General features: G+C 42.9%; 1 protein-coding gene across 1 annotated transcript in view; it reads right to left on the bottom strand.

The window, feature by feature from the left end:
* Nucleotides 1-21,462, bottom strand: part of LOC308219623 (stromal membrane-associated protein 1-like) — a gene marked incomplete at its 5' end in the record, with an annotated part of 160,537 nt that overhangs the window by 89,749 nt on the left and 49,326 nt on the right. The gene's annotated exons all lie outside the window — the stretch shown is intronic.

Below are 21,462 nucleotides of genomic sequence, written 5' to 3' on the forward strand. Positions count from 1 at the left end.
TCCATCGTTATTACTGATTCAAGAAAATAGTCTTTGAAACTTAAAAATGTTTTGTTGACTGGGTGGACTACAGGAGAGACACTAAAGCTGAGGACAGTTTTTGATCTTGGCTTCAGATGGAACAAATCTTAATTTTAGCTCTTCTACAATAGGAGCCGTGATTCATGCAGCCCAGTTTTTCAGCCCAGTGAAATCATGAACTTGCAGAGAGGGCAGGTTAAAGACTAGCTCATGAATTGCAAGCCTCAGAGTGTGGCAGACGAAAGAGAATCTCTATATTTGCAACCGTGGACTTTAGCAGGGCAAACTTTGGCCTTTTCAAGCAATTGCTAGGGGAAATCCCATGGGCAAGGCTGCTTGAAGGTAAAGGGGCCCAAGATAGTTGGTTGGCATTCAAGGATTGCTTATTCTGAGCTCAAGATCAGAGCATCCCAACACGTAGGAAGTCAAGGAAGAGGACCAGGAGACCTGCGTGGCTAAATAAGGAACTGCTGGGTATGCTCAAGTGGAAGAGGAGAGTTTACAGATCATGGAAGGAGGGGCTGGCCACTTGGGAGGAATATAAGGCTGCTGCTAGAGGACATAGGAAGGCAGCTAGGATGGCTAAGGCCTCCTTAGAATTAAATCTGGTGAGAGGGGTCAAGGACAGCAGAAAGAGCTTTTTCAAATACATGGCTGATAAAACTAACACCAGAGGCAAGGTTGGCCCACTGGTGAACGGGATGGGTGCCCTGGTGACAGAAGATACAGAGATGGCAGAGTTATTGAATGCTTTCTTTGTCTCTGTCTACTCCGCTGGAGGCAGTCCTGAAGAGCCCTGTACCCCTGAGACCTCAGATGAAGTCAGGTCAACAGAGCAGTTTGCCTTAGTCGATGAGGAATGGGTTAGAGACCAGTTGAACAATCTGGACATCCATAAATCCATGGGTCCAGATGGGATGCACCCGCGGGTGCTGAGGGAACTGGCGGAAGTCATTGCTAGACCACTCTCCATCATCTTTACCAAGTCTTGGGAAACGGGAGAGGTGCCTGAGGACTGGAGGAAAGCAAATGTCACTCCAGTCTTCAAAAAGGGCAAGAAGGAGGACCCGGGTAACTATAGACCGGTCAGCCTCACCTCCATCCCTGGGAAAGTGATGGAACACCTTATCCTTGGTGCCATCTTAAGGCATATCAAGGATAAGAGGGTTATGAGGGGCAGTCAACATGGCTTTACCAAGGGGAAGTCATGCTTGACCAACCTCATAGCCTTTTATGAGGAAATAACACGGTGGATGGATGATGGCAGAGCGGTGGATGTGGTCTACCTTGACTTCAGCAAAGCATTTGACACAGTCTCCCACAGCATCCTCATAGCTAAACTGAGGAAGTGTGGTCTGGGTGATCAGGTAGTGAGGTGGACCGCGAACTGGCTGAAGGAGAGAAGCCAGAGAGTTGTAGTCTATGGGGCGGAGTCTAGTTGGAGGCCTGTATCTAGTGGAGTGCCTCAAGGGTCAGTATTGGGACCAGTATTATTTAATATATTCATCAATGATTTAGATGAGGGAATTGAGTGTACTGTCAGCAAGTTTGCTGATGACACTAAGCTGGGAGGAGTGGCTGACACGCCAGAAGGCTGTGCTGCCATCCAGCGGGACCTGGACAGGCTGGAGAGTTGGGCAGGGAGAAACTTGATGAAATATAACAAGGGAAAGTGTAGAGTCCTGCATCTGGGCAGGAACAACCCCAGGTTCCAGTATAGGTTGGGGAACGACCTGTTAGAGAGTAGTGTAGGTGAGAGGGACCTGGGGGTCCTAGTGGACGGCAGGATGACCATGAGCCAACACTGTGCCCTTGTGGCCAAGAAGGCCAATGGCATCCTGGGGTGTATTAGAAGGGGGCTGAGAGAGTTGGACTTGTTCAGCCTGGAGAAGACAAGGCTGGTGAGACTTTAGAGCAGCTTTCAGTACCTAAAGGAGCCTACAAGAAATCTGGAAAGGGACTTTTTACAAGGGCATGTAGTCACAGAACAAGAGGTAATGGTTTTAAGCTGAAAGAGGGTAGATTTAGATTAGGTATTAGGAAGAAATTCTTTACTATGAGGGCAGCTGTGACTGCCCCATTCCTGGCAGTGTTCAAGGCCAGTCTGAACTGGACTTTGAGCAACCTGGTCTAGTGCAAGGTGCCCCTGCCCACGGCAGGGGGCTTAGAACCGGATGATCTTTAAGGTGCCTTCCAACCCAAACCATTCTATGATTCAACGAAATACCAGTGTAAATAAATCAGTATGTATCTTTTCCATGCCCCTTATGATAAGAAGCAATTAATAATTGCATGTTAGATCCTAACTGTTTGAAAGTCTGCAGTGGTCCTGCCAATGCTACCTGTTTTTATCTTAGAATCTTCCTCAGGGAAGTGGAAATGTTGAAGAAACATTTTCAGTACTTTCATTTTACTTTTTCTCCTTTAAGATAATTTCCTACTGGGGCAGACAGAGGGGGTGGGTCGTAGCAAATCATACTGGCTTCTGAGTTTCTCTGAAGTCCAGAGATGCTGAAGAAGGATCATTTCTACTTCAAAAGCTGGATATTTTTAGTGAGCAGTGAGTCTTTTATCAATAAAAGTATGTCCATAGCACTCATGAGCTGAGCTCCTATCTGCAGGAAAACATGTTTCGCCTCAGCCACTGGATACACAAAAATACGACAAAAGTGATTTGCTGTGAGAAAGAAAAAAAGTAATCTCTTCCTTCAGCCCTACCATGGTCGATCACTTAAGGAGAAGCATACTGCGATGTGTTCACAGGGCAGTGGCTACATCTGGCAGCTGAAGAAATCTGGGTGACTGCCCCTTGCATCATGAAGTCAGTGATGATTACTGTGATGTTTTCCTTGTTTTGTGTACAAAATGTGCAGTTACACTGCACAGGAAGTGTGATGTCAGGAGAGTTTGAGCTCTGAGTCCAAGAATTTGCAGTTCTTGAAGAGCTGCATGGCTCTACACACTGTGTGCAAGAGTGGGGTCTTTGCACAGGCATCTGTCTGGGATTCCCTCCAACTCCCTAACTTGCTTCAACTTTTTACTGCCTCACTTTAGGCTGACTCTGGAATTCTCTCCCACTTTAGATCAGTTTTTCACGGAACAGAGAAGTTTTTGTGGAAACCCCCTTTTAACAGCATTGCTTTTCAACAGCAGTTTTCCTCTCCGTACAGAATCCATGTTGGTGGTTTACCCCACAGCTGTTTCCATTCCCTGTTGTGCTGCATGGTACTGGTTAATCCTTACCTGGCATGTTGTCTTTACTGACACAGGCCTAGAGAGGTATATAATAAAAAAGAAAAATTAATGCTGCAATGTCTGTGCTTGTATCACTACAGCATCTTTGACATCAAAGTCCTGCTCAAAATACTAGTACAGTAAAGCAACGGGGATTTTCTAAAAGCAATGCTATTTTGATTGTTTAAAAATAGACTTCTATCTCTAGAAACTATATTGAATTTTCTCTTTTATGGCTTAATGATTTGTTGTTATGACAGACTTAATCAATCTGATGAGTCCATGTTCAACATTCTGGCAAACACAACCAGCCATGGAGTGTTTTCTTATTCCCCAAAGGCACATTGTTACCATGTTTATTTCATTCTGATGTTTTATCTGGAAACCATATTTCTTTTTCTTGGAGAAAAGTGTACTGTTCCAAGTACTTTGAAAGCCATGTGTTTAATTTACTGATTATAAAATGATCTTATTATTTAGAAAGTGAAAGGAGAAAGTTATAGAACAAAAAATCCAGCTAGATAACGGGTGCAGAAGTCACACAGATAAAAAAGTAAAGACTCAGCATATAAAAATCACAGGGCAGATTTAAAGACAGTTTTTAGCAATAAAAAAGACTGTTAGAGCCCCCAAGACAAGTCCCATGTCTCATTTCTGAAAACGATCTACACAATGTCCATTTGTTTGACTGCAAGATCAAGATCTATTTTCCATAACTCATGGCTTGCTTTTGAATCTTCATTTTGTGTTCTTTAAGATCACTTATCTGCTAGACTATTCTAGGGCCTTTGAAGTGCAGAAAGATGGTCTATTTTCAGGCTTTACTCCCATGCAGAGTTCCAGTATGTGCTGCAGGTCTTCGGGGGAGGGATTTGTCTCCTGAAATATATGAAGCATGTTATTGAGTACTCTAAAATACTGAATAAAAAAGAAAGCAGAGAGGTTCTAGACTAAAAGAAAAGAATGTAGATATGTCTTCTATGTGATGTTGAGTTTACTAAAGAGGACCATTGTTTAATAAGCACTTGTTTTTTTTCATTTCAGTACGTGTTTCTGTGAAGGCAGATTAAGGTTGTGGAGCAGCAGATCTCACCATTTCTGTTCCTCACAAAGTGCCGGTCATATCCTATCATATGGAGTGGTTTCTACCTTTCCTATGGCAGGAAAGGCAATAAAATTTGTTGTCATGCTGTAACAACTGCTCCTTCAAACTAACAGCTTCAGTGCATTGCTTAGACCCTCCTCATGTTCTCGGATGCTGCGCAGAAATGGCCTTTCTTAACTAGGCCAGTTTTAGGAATGACCTGGGACATGCAGACTATTGAAATAAGGTGTCAGTGCAACACTTGAAGATATTGTGTGTTAGGATAATTTAGACTCAAAGCTCTATTTAAAGATTGTTATGTTAATACAGCACATTTAATAATAGCCTAGTGCTAGGCAGGACATAATTGCTTGCTCTCTGGAGGATAATTTGTAATGAGCAATGTTGTCCTTACAACTTTGATGACTTGAGATCATCCCTGAACCCTCAGTTTAAGTGACACGCCCAAGGCCAGCCATTATCTCTCTGTACTCTATACATATAGTCTGATAAGACTCACACTACATTCTGGTAGGACTATCATGTGCTATCTTTAAGCCTGATGGGAATTGTCTTTAATATCCAAGCATAGAGTATTTGTGTCCATGACAGCTCTTCAGTGCCAGGTAAGACTTTTGGTGTTCTCTTTATTATGAAGTACAAGTGGTCAGCCTTAGCAGAAGGCTCTTAACAAGCAAATTAACAATACTTAAGATTAAAATAAAATGAGCATAAAATTATATATATTAATATATAAATATAAAAGTAAATAGTATCTATTTTTTAATAAATATATAAAATATAATATACAAAAGTACATAAAATAATACACTTTTAAGTGATCAATTAATATAAATTTATAGTTCTGACAAATCTGAGATTTTACCTAAGTGGAACAGTTCTTAAATTCTGATAATCATGCAGACATGTAAACTGTCATCCTTTTGACACACTATTCAGTAGAAATCCTAATTGGAGTGCTAAAATGTACTGCTGAATTGTTTCAACTCACTCAGAGGAGACTTACAATCATTGTGTGACTTTTAACCATGGGAAAAAGACAGAATAGAAATGGATTAAAACTGCATCTGATGGAAAGCTGTTGTTGGACAGGTGTCTTCCTCTGCCGTTTCCATAGGAGATGGTGTTTTCTAGTTTGATTAGACTTGGATGTTAACAAATATTTAGCTTCATTTCTAGTTTGGGTCTACTTTCCATGAAACCTCACAAGATCAGCAGTAGGTGTTTCTGTCTCCTGGATGATTCTGAAGTCCCCTGTAAGACAAAAACTGCAAGCAATTCATAGCTTCCTCTGGTTTCAGCTGACTCCAGCTGTTCTTGCCTCAGATAACCAAGCAGCAAATGGCCCTGGGTGTCACACCAGTACTGAAATTTATCCATGTCAGTGTTATGAAAGTTCTTTATATTCTCCATGACTTACTTTCTTTGCATTCTAATAGTTAAAGACAAGGTTTCATGTCCTTTGAGTTACAATGTTCAGAGACATGACAGATTAACTAAGCTGTTTAAATGGCTCCCTAATTTCAGGGTAGTTTGCTTGACATTGATGGTGTAATTAAAACTACAATTCTGAGCTTTTCCCTTGTTTTCATAGCACGCATTTCCAAAACCTACTAGTATCATATAAAAGGAAAGAAAAAATTATTTCCTATGGCTTTCTTTTTTGACTGAAGATTTAATTTACCTCACTTTGGCTCTGCACAATATTGTAAACAGGTAGATTTGTCAACATATGTAATGTGGGTTTTCTTGTACTTCCCTGTGATGTGTCTGGGGGTTGTACTCAGAGACAGCATCTTTGTCTGGATGAAATGGGTCTAACCCAACACAGGCAGACCCAGATCTGCTTTTAGCCAAGTCATTCCACCACCAACAGCTTAGTTTCCCCATCTATATGATGATGACGTACTGACCTCTTTTTAAAGTGTTAACAGATTTATAGCGGTGAAGTGCTGCTAAAGAACACTTTGTTATCAAGTTCTGCATCCTTGGAGCTTGGATTAAGGTGAAGGTATTTGCCTTGTGCTCATTTGTTCTTCCTGAAATACCTATCTGCTTTATATTTATTTTTAGAAGACGGCATGAATTTTGAGGTTCAAGGAAATGCTTCTTGCACTTGAGAACAGCTATCTTCCTTTGTTGACCCTTTATGGCATCAACCTGTCTCAGATATAGGAGTGTTTCTGTCATGACTCAATGACTCATTCTAGAACTGAAGCTCTCAAGAATCAGGAGAGCAGAACTGGAAGGTAAGCAGGTTTTCCCACTTCTGATCCCATTTCTGGCTGAGACTAAAATACCCCATGTGACTTGTATTCCGCACAGCCTAAGTTGAAGACTGGTACTCTTGACGTACATAACTCACAAATCAGTTTGGGGGCATTAGGAAATAGCCTGGCATGTATTTCCAGAGTACTTTGTGAGAAATACTACAAGAGCCATCAGCATGAGAAATAGCAGATGACAGAAAAATGCTGCTGCTGCCTAATGATGTGTGAACAGTTTGGCTGGCTTAGGCAGGGGATCTATGGAAAGACGCTTTGTGAGTCCCCAGCGTTCTGAGGTGAGTACTTGGGAGAAGGCTGCACGACCCTGAGCTACACCTACAGCCAGCTTGCAGCCAGCAGTATTTCATGATGCTTGAGAAGTTCTTGCCCTCAAAAAAGTGGGGTGAAAGCTGCAGAGCCTGCAGAGCTGGTCTCCAGCTGAGAGGTACCCAGTCAGTGGGTGCTAGTTGGGCTTGAAAATGCATGCTGGGTTCTCTATGTCTTGCTTTGGCTGTGGGGCTTATATGTGTGGAGGAGAGCCTTCTGGTTTAGTCCTAAAGCTACCATCTTTCATCTATGGTCAGAAACAAAAGGTCATATTTTTTACTATGGAAAAGCCCCTTGTTGGTCAACTAAAAAGAGAGAACAATTCTTTTAAAGCATTTTTACTTTTATTAATACAAATGTGGATGAAGAAAAATATTTTAAAATATATCAGATGAAATCTTCATGTGCTTTGTTATCAGGAAACGATTGCTGTGAGGAGTCCTAGTCTTTTCCTTTAAACTTTTGCAGATAAACAACTTAGAATCATAGAATAGTCAGGGTTGGAAAGGACCTTAAGATCATCTAGTTCCAACCCCCCTGCCATGGGCAGGGACACCCCACACTAAACCATGTCACCCAAGGCCTCATCCAACCTGGCCTTGAACACCACCAAGGATGGAGCACTCACAGCCTCCCTGGGCAACCCATTCCAGTGCCTCACCACCCTCTCAGTAAAGAATTTCTTCCTTATATCCAAACTAAACTTCCCCTGTTTAAGTTTTAACCCATTACCCCTTGTCCTGTCACTACAGTCCCTGATGAATAGTCCATCCCCAGCATCCTTTTAGGCCCCCTTCAGATACTGGAAGGCTGCTATGAGGTCTCCACGCAGCCTTCTCTTCTCCAGGATGAACAGCCCCAACTTTCTCAGCCTCTCTTCATACGGGAGGTGCTCCAGTCCCCTGATCATCCTCGTGGCCCTCCTCTGGACTTGTTCCAACAGTTCCATGTCCTTTTTATGTTGAGGACACCAGAACTGCACACAATACTCCAAATGAGAACTCACGAGAGCAAAGTAGAGGGGCAGGATCACCTCCTTCAACCTGCTGGTCACGCTCCTTTTGATGCAGCCCAGGACATGGTTGGCTTTCTGGGCTGTGAGCGCACACTGCCGGCTCATGTTCATTTTCTCATCGACCAACACCCCCAAGGCCTTCTCCGCAGGGCTGCTCTGAATCTCTTCTCTGCCCAACCTGTAGCTGTGCCTGGGATTGCTCCGACCCAGGTGTAGGACCTTGCACTTGGCATGGTTAAACTTCATAAGGTTGGCATCAGCCCACCTCACAAGCGTATCAAGGTCCCTCTGGATGGCATCCCTTCCCTCCGGCGTATCAACCGAACCACACAGCTTGGTGTCATTGGCAAACTTGCTTAGGGCGCACTCAATCCCACTGTCCATGTCACCGACAAAGTTGTTGAACAAGACCGGTCCCAACACCGATCCCCGAGACACCACTCGTTACCGGTCTCCAGCCGGACATCGAGCCATTGACCACAACTCTTTGCGTGCTGCCATCCAGCCAGTTCTTTATCCACCGAGTGGTCCACCCATCAAATTGATGTCTCTCCAATTTAGAGACAAGGATGTCATGTGGGACAGTGTCGAATGCTTTGCACAAATCCAGGTAGATGACGTCAACTTCCATAGCTGCAACATGTTTAAACTATACCTTTATCATAAACACTATGAAAAAATATTGGCTTTTATTAGAAAAGTGATGAACTTGAGAGTTAATTGACGTTAAGAAGAAATGGGATTTCTCCTCCTGCAACTAACCAGATTTTAATGTTAATGAAACCCTGACAAAAAAAAGTCTCCAGGAAGGGTAAAAACTGAGTAATAATACTAAGTGTTACGGAAAGGAACCGCTTTTAAGTGGTTAACAGAGCCTAAGTTGTTCCACAAGCACTGATAAGATTGCTCCTTCCAAGTTTTATTTCGGTCACAGACATACGTGGTCTAAGGAAGACACGTAGGAACTGACAAAGTATCCACACAGCGTAGACAGTCTGTGAATGTGACACGGTGGATCAGTGTGTCAAAATCAGGGGTTTAGTTGATGTTTCCAAGAGGTCATGTGCCTGACAGTGCTATGATTGTTTTCACCTCAGTCTAACTGGTAGATGCAGCCTATCAATCTTCTCTTTCTCTCTCCCCCCGTGTGGCCTTTAGTGGAGCCCCATTACACAGCTTTAGCTGAGGCATGCCCCTGTGCTGTATGAAGCAGCCTGTTGACTGTTAGGGAGTCTGAGAAACAAACTCTTTCCTTCACAAATGAGTTGATCTGCACCTGTCTGAACAGAGTTACCTCAGATGTTGTTCAGATGTCTCCACATGCACAAACTCTTGATGTTATGTGTCACCCTGGCCAGGATGCTTGTATTCAGCATTGATTCTCTTTTCAGCTTTCATTGTCTTGTATATGCAGTGAAAATAATCCTATCTTCTTACTGTAAAGTTTTAGATCAATAATTTATCCAGAATTCTGTTGATACCTATTTCTTCTTTGAGGGAGTGGGCAAACACATGTTAATGCAACAATGAACTCCCAAGCAACAGTGTCAGCAGCCTATGGAGCAGAATGGGACTTAGTCTTTGCTCTGCTGCTTTCTCAGGCTGTACACAGTATCCATGTTTCTTTGCCTTTAAAAATATCCAAGACTACTAACACCTGAGCACTTCTTTAGAGAGATGTGAATATATCACATTTGAGTTGATTCTTATTCAAGTAGTAAGCAAGGGGTATGTGTACAGGTATATTTCCAAAGAAAGTTTTAATTACTGCTGTCCTCTGCAGACCCTCATTCCTTACCCCATGCAGTAACTGGCATTCCCCACCATCAGCCAGCCTGAATAAATTCGTTCACACAATCTTCATTGTTCTTGCACTCTTCTTGTTTTTCTTGTTCTTAAACACACTTCAGCCACAACTGACGTGGTTGAGTTCACATAACCCAGCCCTCGGAGCACTGCTGACCATTCATTAACTGAGAGAACACTGATTACTGAGTGTCAGGCTCTATGTATTTCCCAAATTCTTCCCATTGTTTCCTGATGATGCAAAGGAAGCGTTTTGTGCCAGTTCTGTGACCATTGCAGAACAGCAGTGCAGCCTGTAAGTAGAAGAGCAAACGCCACGAGGTGCAGAAGCTGCACAAGCCACAGCTGGATAAGAAGATTAAGGTATGGGCTATATTTGGCCAGGAATTGTTTTTTAATGTCAGGGATACAGCAGACTGTGCATACCTGGGGAGAAACTGAGAATGACGTAGTCCTCCAACCTCCTGTTTTGGCACATGCAATTAAAAGGCAGGATAAAGATCATGGAAATAAGATGCTGTTCATATTAGAATTTCAGGTGGAAATAAAAGTAATTAAATAACATATATGAGTGGGATTGAATGCCATGTGAATATGCAAAAGTGAGGATTCACCTATGAATGTAAATTTTGAAAACAGAACTAAGCAAAAGACTGATATAATCAGATTTCTCCACTGAGAAGTAAAATTGCATCTGACAGCATTTCAAATTTTGTTCTACCATTATTCGGAAGCATAATCACAGAATCATAGAATGGTTTGGGTTGGGAGGGACCTTAAAGATCATCCAGTTCCAACCCCTTGCCACAGGCAGGGACACCTTCCACTAGACCAGGTTGCTCCAAGCCCCATCCAACCTGGCATTGAACACTGCCAGGGATGAGGCAGTCACAGCTTCTCTGGGCAACTTGTGCCAGTGCCTCACCACTCTCACAGGGAAGATTTTTTTCCCAATGTCTAATCTAAATCTCCTCTCTTTCAGTTTAAAGCCATTTCCTACATGTCCTTGTAAAAAGTCCCTCCCCAGACTTACTGTAGCTCCACTTCAGGTACTGGAAGCTGCTCTAAGATCTCCTCAGAGCCTTCTCTTCTCCAGGTTGAATGAGCCCAACTCTCTCAGCATGTCTCCATAGGAGAGGTGCTCCAGTTCTCTGATCATCTTCACGGCCCTCCTCTGGACTTGCTCCAAAAGGTCCATGTCCCTCTTGTGTTGGAAGCCCCAGAGCTGAATGCAGAACTCCAGGTGGGGTGTCACCAGAGAGGAGCAGAGGTAGAGAATGATGCTCTTATTGCAAATAAGAAATACCTGACGTGCCTTCTTGTGGCTTCAGTTGAGTATTTACAATAAGGAAAAAAACCAAACTCTTTATTCACATTGGATCCAGTCTCATGTACATTAAAGTCAGTAGAAATGTTACAGTTACTCAGGTCTCTGGTATCTCAAATTTGTTCTCTATACTACTTTCCTTAATGATGTTTATCTTTTTATTAACTATGTTTTTCCACTCAGGAAACACTACAAGTCCTCTTGACTAATTAAAACATTAAAAATCAACGGTTAGAAAAAATTTCAAAAGAGAAGCTGATCAAATGCTCCTTAAATTGTTTCCAAAGGCGATTTATACTTTTGTATACTAGTTCTGCTGCTTGCCAGTTTATTTTGTGTACCAGACATAGGACTGCTTGAGCAACATGGGACCTGAAAGAATTGTACTGAAAACTACACATGCAAAATAGCTGAACTATAAGACTATGGTAAGAGATAATGGAAGACTGAAACAGAAAATGGTCCCACCACTGCCCTACAATGCCTGCCATGGGGGGACCTGTCCCAGAGCGCTGGGGGATACCTCTGTCAGGTGAAGGATACTGGCTGAGCTGGATTTGGTGTATAGTTCCAGTAGATATTGTTCTGTTGCAGTTTGGTGTTTGCCATCAGGTTTCCTCTCTCATGACCACAAAAATATGCGCTGGCTAAACAACTCCTCGGCAGTGGAGATGAGACATCAGTATTTGCCTTTTATACCAGTCTTGATCTGCCTGTAACATTTTCAGTTTTTAAAATGGTATCAAGTATTTATAGATAACCAAACTGCAGAAGAAACACCCTTAGCTTTAGTTTTACTACCTAAAATATTTTATTATAATTGTTAGCTATCGAGCTTTGTGAAATGGTTTCATGAAGTGCCAGCCTCCCACACAGGGATGAAATCTGCCAACACTTCTGTATTAGGTGTGTATATATATGTGAATAAGGATATGCAAATGTATGTAGATATTCATGTTCTAGAAATGGTTACAGTTTCAGTTTCAGCTCTGTGTGGGAGGCTGTTATTGAAAGAATTTCCTTCCGTGGAGAGGAACAACATACACATTTTGTTTTGCCAGAGACAACCAGAGAGGAGAACCGCATGTCTGGGACTTGTCCAGAGTACCAGAGATGCAGGAGTCCAGCCTGCTGCCTGTAGGGTAGCCAGGAGTGCTCAGGTAGTTCCAGGGATGACCTGGGCTTTGCAGCTTGCCTGCCCCAGGAGAGGACAACGTGGGGGTGCAGCTAGGCAAGACTCAGCTATCCTGCACCCACATGGGATAGCGGGAAAGATCAGTGAGTCATCTTTTCTGCAGCTGCTTGGGTTTGCCTAGCCCACAGCCAAGGAATGGGGGAAAAGAGCTGAAAGTCCTGGGAGTGACGTGGTGGGAAACGATGATGTACTGGGAATTGGATGCAGCATGGAGGGAGCTGTGACATTTAGTGGTATGCTAGGTCATACTGTACATGTCTTATTGTTCACAGGGAACTAAGTTGACTGGCTTCCCACAGAACTTGTTCTTGGTGTGTGCCACCAGTGACGCCGCTGATGGACATGCTGAGCGATCTCCTTGGTCAGCTGTGGGTTTCTGGACCAAAGGAATCCCTGCCAGAGCAGGATTGCAGGACTTCATACAACAAGGAAAAGACTAGGGGAAACTCTCTAATAGGTGTTACAGTGACCTTGCCATTCAGGAATGGAAGGAAGGACTCCAGAAACAGGGACCTGTTTGCTGGGGTTCAGGGTACAGCCCTTGCAGAGGTTCAGCCTGGGCCTGGTGCCAGTTGAGGCAGGGATGCCTGCTCCTGCCTCCCTCCCCTCCTCTGCTCTCCATGCCTTCAGTCAGCACCTGCTGGCAAAGATCAGCCCAGTCACTGCTGGAAGTGCTCCTGGACTCTGCCCAGTACACACAGGGCAGGCAGCAGAAGCACTCCCATAACACTCCATAAATGAATGGTTGTGATCCCTTCCCCAGCATCCACTTCTCCTGCCCTGGTACAACTCACCTGCCTCTGGTGGCAACAATCAAAACATTTATTTTCTCTTCAGCTCCAAAGTGTATGAGGCCGTGTGGTAGAAATCAAACAATGAGCCATTTTAAGATACAATGCAGCATATAACAACTGATTAGTATAGCCACACAGAGGGTTACCTCAGATAGGTATGGTGACACAGCATGCTGCCTTAATGCTCTGGTCATCTCATTCTCCCCCCCCTTTATTTTCAGTAATATGGGGAAATGAAATACTTGTTCTTCCCTTGCATCCCTGCACTGTTGCGCTTTCTGGCTTCCTACAAAGCACAATCACTGTGTGAATCCTACTCAGAGCATTCTGGTTTTCCTCCTGGCACAGGGCTTGCGGAGTGCAGCAGCTGCTGCAGTGCAGCTGGCATTAACCACACTTCACCCCAAATGGCTTTACAGGAAGGAGCATCTGGTCATCAGCTGCCCAATGCGCATTTGCTTGTCCCCTGCTCCTGTTCAGTGTGTCATTCAGCCTCTCCCTGCCAGGTGCTCTCCCACCAGAAGTCTTCCTGGGTGAGGGGACAAGAGGATGCAGCACTCCCAAAACAGCAGCAGGTACTGATGTGACAGGCCTGCCAGACCAAACACTCACCTGTCATTATACTGCAGTCCTATTGCAAGGAAAACATCTGCAAAAAACCCCTGTCTGAAGATCACAGACATCCTGTAGAACCTGCAAGTGAAAGCTCTGAGGTAAAAAGTAGGCTAAAAGCAGGATGTTCCCTGAGCCAAGCAACATTTGCTTAAGTATCTTCTGAGTGATGGTAGATTTTTCGCCAGCTTTCAAATTGGAAACACACCACCCTTTGTTCTTTGACCTCTCACGAGGAAGTCACACAGACCAAGGCTTTGCTGAGCAAATATGTATTTCTTGCTAGTCTGCCAGTTTTATCTTGATCTTGACTCCCTCTCTTTCGGCAGCACAGTGGATGAAGACAGCTTAGTTTTTAGGTTGACACACTTCCCTCCCTACTGGGGAAAAAAATCCCCCCCAATTCCTAGGTTTGAGATACTTGCTGTCATCCAGTATAAATAGATTCAGTGTTACCCTCCTGGCTGTTTCATGCGGTAGACATTTGTCTGGGAGGTAGACAGGCAGAAGGAATTTAAAGTCCCTGCTTCAGCGTTCTTCCTCTCGTTTTAAGGGAAGTGAACTTGCTCTTACAAGGTGCTCAAGGGCTGGCCCTGAGCGCCCCCTTCCCTGACAGCAGTGCTGGGGATGGGCACAGGCAGCAGCAGAACTGCAGGTTCCGCTGCCCCACTGCAACCCTCCCTTGGATAAGGCAGTGGGCAATTCACACCTCGGAGTCACCAACACCCCAGTTTCTCTGCTGTCCCCACCACAAAGCAGACAGCTCTCCAATGGCATCTTGCTTAGGACAGCTGTTTAGGCAGCCTCTGAAGTTTAACGGAGGGGATGCACTTAAAACTTCCTCCCATTCACCATCTGTAATGAAGAATTCATCTCCCTGTGCTAAGATGGACTAGTCTGCAGAGGCTCCACTGCAACTAATTATGAAGCAAGCACAGATGGCTACATAAGTCACTCTGGTTTAAAACAGCTGATTAGGAGAGAGTCCCAGTATAAACAAGAGCTCAGTTATCTGGCTTCTAGAATTAACCTGAACACCAGTTCACTTCATAGCTCACCTAATTCTGTCAGAGACTAACATTTGAAAATTATAATGGTGTTTTGATGGCCAAGTATGTCAGTTTATTATAAATGTATTTGTTAAGTATGGACCTTAAAGAATTTATTTGAACTCTCTCATCCTAAAAATCGCAACATTAAAATATGTGGTATTTTACAGGCCCGAGACCTACAGACGACTGGGAGATTTAATGCCTGGAAAATGATGTCAAAGTCTTACTGCTGTAAGCTTTAACTGGCATTCTGGATGTTCTCTGAAGGAAAAAAAAGCTCTGCTCGCAGTAGAAAAATGCAGAGAGATGCTGAATATTTCTGAAGAAAATACATATGGTCAAAGTTATTCATCAGTTTGGTTTCCAGAGGATGGAAAGCCAATATCTGCACTGCCCCATGACTCCAGAAGCCAGTGAGTAATTTCAACCTGTTCTGAAAAGGTGTCAAAGACAGAGTAATTTCCAAAGTAATTAAGTTAACTTAGCTGGGAATGAGGAACAAGTAATGCCCCAGGCAGGGAAAGACAGGCAGAAGGATGCTCTGTCTCCTGCCTGATGGGGACAATGTCAATCAACAGGGATACCTGGAGGAAGACACTGGAGCTACAGGAGATGCAGGACATTCACAAGCAACAAGACTTCTTTAGTTCTCCTCTTCACAGCACTTGTTTTAAATAGAGATCTTTTCTCAGGATTTGCCAAAACCTGATTTTATAATGATGATCCAATTTCTACTGTGCCGCCCTTCCTGCAGCAGAAGTCCTTGGGAAGCTTACACACTATCACAATGTAAGAGTGAAAGCTGCCATGCCCACATTACAATGTAGACTGCACATCTCAGCTGCTCTGACACGAAACACCAACCACCATCTACACAGAGGTATTGTCATATTGCATGTTACAACAGCATGAAAGCAGCCACAAGTTTTGATGGTTTTGATCGCCATTAGCACACAGAAACACACCTCAAACCATTTCCTTACGCTTTGATATGTTTGATGCAATGGTAGTGACTAATGAACAATGACAAAACCCACAGGATTCCCAAATCCTCCTCTCTTATGAATGAATACAGTTTTACTATTTTCCTGACACTACAGAACACACTGTTGTGGTCCTTTTTAAATGACTATACCTAACCAAGTGTTGTAACAAGACATGTAACAGCCATCACTACAGATCGCTCAAATCTGTGATCATTTCTTGCAGTCAACTGAAAAAGCAGTAAAGTTTTATAACAACATTCTACAGTTCTTTACAAACATCTGCTGCCATAAAGGGTAATTTTACTGATTCACTAGACAATAAACCCTGCGCTATAACTCAGTAAAATCAGCATTGAAATATGTACTTTCTAAACAAGGCAATATAAAGCAAACATTAACTGTAGAGTGTAACTTTATGTATTTTGTAATAAGGTAATCACAGAGCAATTCCTTCAAACAATAAAGGCTTTGTCATTTTAATAATGTGCCAGATGTATCTATGCAAACTAGCAGAAACAAGTTAAACATTAAAAGAGAAAACCTCCTGCAGAAATGCAGCTTTTGGTAAAGAAACCAGAAGGGAGCAGCAAAAGCATCCTCCAGTACTCCCAGATCTGCTCATGCTGGCCGAACAACTTTCCTTTGTCTCCCAGAAATCTAAGGGCAAGCGGATACAACCCCTGCTGCTTTGCACTGTTTATACCAACAGAGAGCTAGAAAAATAGATTCAATCAGTGTTTATGATAAAAACATAGCCGTGGCCAATCTAATGGCTAGTGCCATGAGCCATTGCTGTACCCTAATGCTGTATCCCAGTGAATCACTAACATTAATCACCTGGGAAGAGGAGGAAGGCAGCACTTAAAACAGGCTGGAGTGCTTTCGCAATGGCAGACACTGCAGAGACAACTGTTTATGCCCTACGTAAAATATCCTCGTATTGGCTGTTGCATTCAAACCTTCAAACCATGACTGGCTTTGACAGGTCAGACAAGTGATTTTGTGGGATGTTATTTTAGACCTAATCATGACCAGAGCCTAGGGCTGCTCTGTTTGGTAATGCCAGATTGACAGAGCACATAGAAAGACCCTCTGGCTTTCCCTCTTTGGCAGCTACATGTTATTTTGCCCAAAAGCTCAGTTCCTTATCTCTTCCTGACACATTCCCTAAACAAACGAAACAAATACTTGGTAGTTACTGGCACTGGCCAGGGAGGAGGGCCTGAAGCTCCTCAAGACTGAAGCAGCATCCTTTATTTCCTGAGCACAGACTCCCTGACAGCTATTCACAACACTGATTAGCAAAGGCCTTCTTATTCTGAGAAAGCAAGCAAGACCCCTGCCTTTCTGAGGCACTCTTGTTGGTACAGACAGCACTCTGAGAAGTAACTTCCAAATCCCAGGTCCTCCTCAGTTGGGAGAGTAAGCCAAGAGTGCTGAGAGGCAGGCTTCTGCAGCTATGGAGGAGCCTGGACAGCACTCAGGTCTTCCCTTAATCACAAAGCAGGTGGAGATGGGAGGGAACTAACTGGAACGTAAAGGAAAGCATGGAAAAGCAAGGCTGGTCCTTTATGTGCTAATTTAAACAGGCGCAATTCTGCAGCTGCTGTCCATGCTGAAGGAAGCAACTAGAACTGAAAACCAGGAATGTGAGGAAGCTGAGGTAGGTAAAGGTTCACAGTGTGTGCTTGGAAGGCGAGAACCTGGCAAGAACTCATGCAACCATCCGTAGACGAGGAGAGTAAGATTCAGAATTCAAAAATACAATAGCTGTGTTAGCATTACTGCCTCTTCCCCAGTTAAGATGTTCTGCCTGTTAATAACGATGCAGAAAAGGCAGAAGTTTCCAATTAAAAGTTCTGCCTCCTGTATGAAAACATGACGCATTGTGTGAAAGCATTTTCCAACCCACCAGCAAGTGAAGAGGCAAAGCATTACTGGAAGTATTTTAATGAACTGTATATATTAAGGTTTAAAGACAGCTGACCCAGCACATATCAAGGTAACTGAGTATGTCAACAGATTTTGGGAAATTGGAACCATCACACTACGAAGAGGAACTAAAATGGCTTTGGTAGGAAAACAGACCAACTTTTGTCAAACAACCCCACCATCCAAACCATGCTGCAGAATTTAAATTTGTAGAAGATTAAAGGTTCAAAATGTAATTACCACCAGTTACCATCTCATACGAAAAACAGGCTTTAGTAAACCTCATTTTGGTCTTAAGCAAGGTACTTGGTTGAGAAGCCTTACTGAATAGTCTCAATACTTTAGCAGGGCATCGCTGCAGTGAGACAGACATCTTGACTCACAACTAGGACAATACTATGTCAATAAAACACACATCAGGTATACAAATAAGGTAGATTTTAGTGGGGAGCTCCCCCACTGGCTGCAAGTTGGGGGAGTTCTAGGGAGTTCGTACATATTTGTGATACGACTAACACACCCTAATGCTCTAATAAAATAATGCAAAAGGCAAAGCAGAACAAAGCCATGCCTGCCTACACATAGCCAGAGCAATGCAGAACAGCAGACAACATGAAGTAAAGCTGTATTTCAATTCAGGTACAACTTGCTTTGGCACAGCAAAAAGCAAAAATATACACACAAGAAAAAGAAACGTGGGTCATAGAAAGTAAAATGGTCGTGGGCTCTCCAGGAAACGTATGCAGCTTTAATGCCCACTGTGGTACTGTGGCAAAACCAGCTAATAGGAACCGTGAATATATCAGCTGGAGCATGTAGAGTAGAAGAGAAGAGATTGAAAAATCTGCAAAACACTAGGAAGGAAAGACAAAGGGATGAAGAAAACATTTACAGCTGAAGACTGGAGAAGATCCATTTGTTTAGGCTATCAAAAAGAACTAGCACAGAAACAAATCGGGCGTATGTTCACACATTTTAATAATGACAGCTTGATCATACTGGTAAGTACCCACACAAGTGGGAAATTTGCACTCTGCTACACTATTTTCAACTGGGCAAAGTCTTGATTTAAGAACTAATCTCAGACTGACTGAAACACATTTAGCTCAATGCCAGATAAATTAGTTTTAAGACCTGAGATATCAGATCGTCTAATGTATTCAAGTCCTCTTTGACCAGGCGGTGTCAGAAAGCAATGGTATCCTTCCCCAAGCAGTATTTAGCCTGTTTTCAAGCTGGCACCTCCATTCATCAAGGAAAAGATAGCAGAAATAGCAATGACAAATAGCCACTGTACTTTAAACCAGCTCATAGCATTCCTACACTACTCAACATCAGAAGCTGATCCTCTCAGAATTAAGCCTCCATTTCCATCCTGCCATTCACAGCTGTCAGTCAGATGAGATAAAACTAAGTTTCCATCCCCTCTCCATAAACAAGAGGAACCCCAACTTGTTCTCACAGAGACAGAGGGGCCAGTTCTTGCCTAAGGTCACTTTTCCCAATGAACCACTGTGCGAAAGGCTGAGACCAATCACATTATCCTTGGAGGTGGCTGCACTTCTGATAAACAGCATCTAAGGTTACAAACTACAAAACTCTGCCAGCAGTTTTGCAACATTACATAGATGTTGAAATACATAAAGAAATCCAAGCCCTTACACATCTCAGTCCACTCCTGACTAACAATTTCACATCACTATTTACATCTGCATAGTGTAAATAAACAGCATTAAAGATCAGGTGTACCTTGAGCAAATAAGGGCTCCAAGACTTGAGTTGCACCATCACGTTTATTTACATAACACCTCCCAGAAAATTCATCACAAACATGACAGAAACAAGCAGCTTCACAATACACCCAGGTAAGATTTTTCTGTAAGATTTTTCTGTACATTATATTTTTCAACAATTAAAAATGTTTTGTTAGCTATACAGACACATCTATACATTAAAAATCTATACAACGTCCTTTTCGCTCCCAGTCTCCAAAACGTGTAGGTTCAGGGCCTTTCGGTCCACCCCTCTCTTTTGTGACAGGATTGATTCCATCAGGGAATTCTAAAATGACAGGGAAAATTTGTTAAAACACCTATAATGTTGACAAATATAAAAAGTCACCACCTACGATGTTTGCCTTCTCCTTTTCATTTTCAAATACAAAATATATTCTCTTGTTTTAAAGGCAATACTGAGTTAAACATTTCCAAGTCATATAAGAGTTTTTTGACTCCAGTCAGCAATACATGTGATCATACTCAGCTATGCAAATAAAAAGCAACTCATTGTCCAAAGGCACTGAAGCACCACAGTTTCTCATTAATTCCTAGAGAGAACTCATGCCATTCAGGTACATTGTACCTATGTTCACTACATCCAAACACCAGCTCACTTTCTGTGTTTGCTTAGGTCCTAATTTTAAGCACTCAGGTTCTTTAGTTTGAATTTTAGTCAAGATTTTATTATTCTTGTCTCTAAAGCACTGTATTCTCACAGTTGACGATTTGTTCATCACCACCAGACTAGACACCCCTCTCACAGGAGGCACTATGAAATTCTAAATGGCTAAAATAAGACTTCTTACCTTCGAAAACATAGCTTAAGCTCCCTAAGTTCCTGTGATGCCCGTTCAGGAGAGGGTGACTCCTCATAAATGGGGTATGAATGGGGCTTTCGGATCTCTCTGGTAAGCAACATGCTAAGCTTGCATATGAGCAGCGCTGCTCTTATTCCCAGTACCCTCCTAGTTCATGCCATCTACTCAAACACCATGGAGCTTCCTCCACCTCACATTCAATATCCTTATGCTACTCAGTGCTCCCTTATTCAGGGCTGTCTCTTAAGAGTAGCAAGCTCACACCACGTGTGCTGCACAGTGGCCATCCCACTAGGCATCACCAAGCCATGTAGTACTTTCTGGCACAGCACCATCCTAGGCTGAGTGTTTTCTCATCCTGCATTAGACTGCAGGGCTCCCCAAAGCTTCTGTACCCCACAACCTCCCTGGCCCGCTGATTCCCCAGAGCCTCCCATACACATGCATAACTTGGGACTCCCTCAGCTGTATCCCTAACTCAGCAATGCAAGTAATGAGAAGCACAGCTGAAAATGAGAAAAACCAGCAGAAATCCTGGAGAGCAGAAAAAAAGGACAGTGATGGAGAGAAACTCATGTAGCTACAGGCTGTACAGAATGATATACTGGGATGCCTGTTTAAAAATTCATGTGGACCAGGACAGGAAATGTCAGTGTGTGAGCTCCTCTGGCAGTACAAGGAGTGCAAATGCATCCAATATTATTTTGCAGATATCATCATCCCAATATGTGCTACTACTGACGTGCTGACAGCAGATGCAGAAGCTCAAAACATTTTTCCATGATAGCTGCACAGCACTGGGAATTCAAATCACCAGCTGAAACTCTTACACTTTTCCCTAACACCACAATGGGAAGTCATTATAACAAACCATTGCTGGCATTACAACTGAAAAATATACAGATACAACTAAATTTAAAGCCAAAAGAAACCTTGAGTTTTGTACTAAACCTAGCACAAAGCAAAAAGCAAAATATAATGATTATGCATTTGTTTTAAATGAAGCAGTGGTGACATTTCTCTTCTTGGGAATAAAAGGACAAGAAATTAAATAGCTGCTTGCACAGTAACTCCAACTCTGAGTCAGTTCTGTAGTGAGTCACAATCTGAAACTGCAACTATTTTAGAGATGATACTATAATTTTTCAGTCATTTTGTCATCGGGAAATTCACAGTAATCTACTGATGCATTA

Source organism: Psittacula echo (genome assembly GCF_963264785.1).
Source record: "Psittacula echo genome assembly, chromosome: 4".
Lineage (NCBI taxonomy): Eukaryota > Metazoa > Chordata > Aves > Psittaciformes > Psittacidae > Psittacula > Psittacula echo.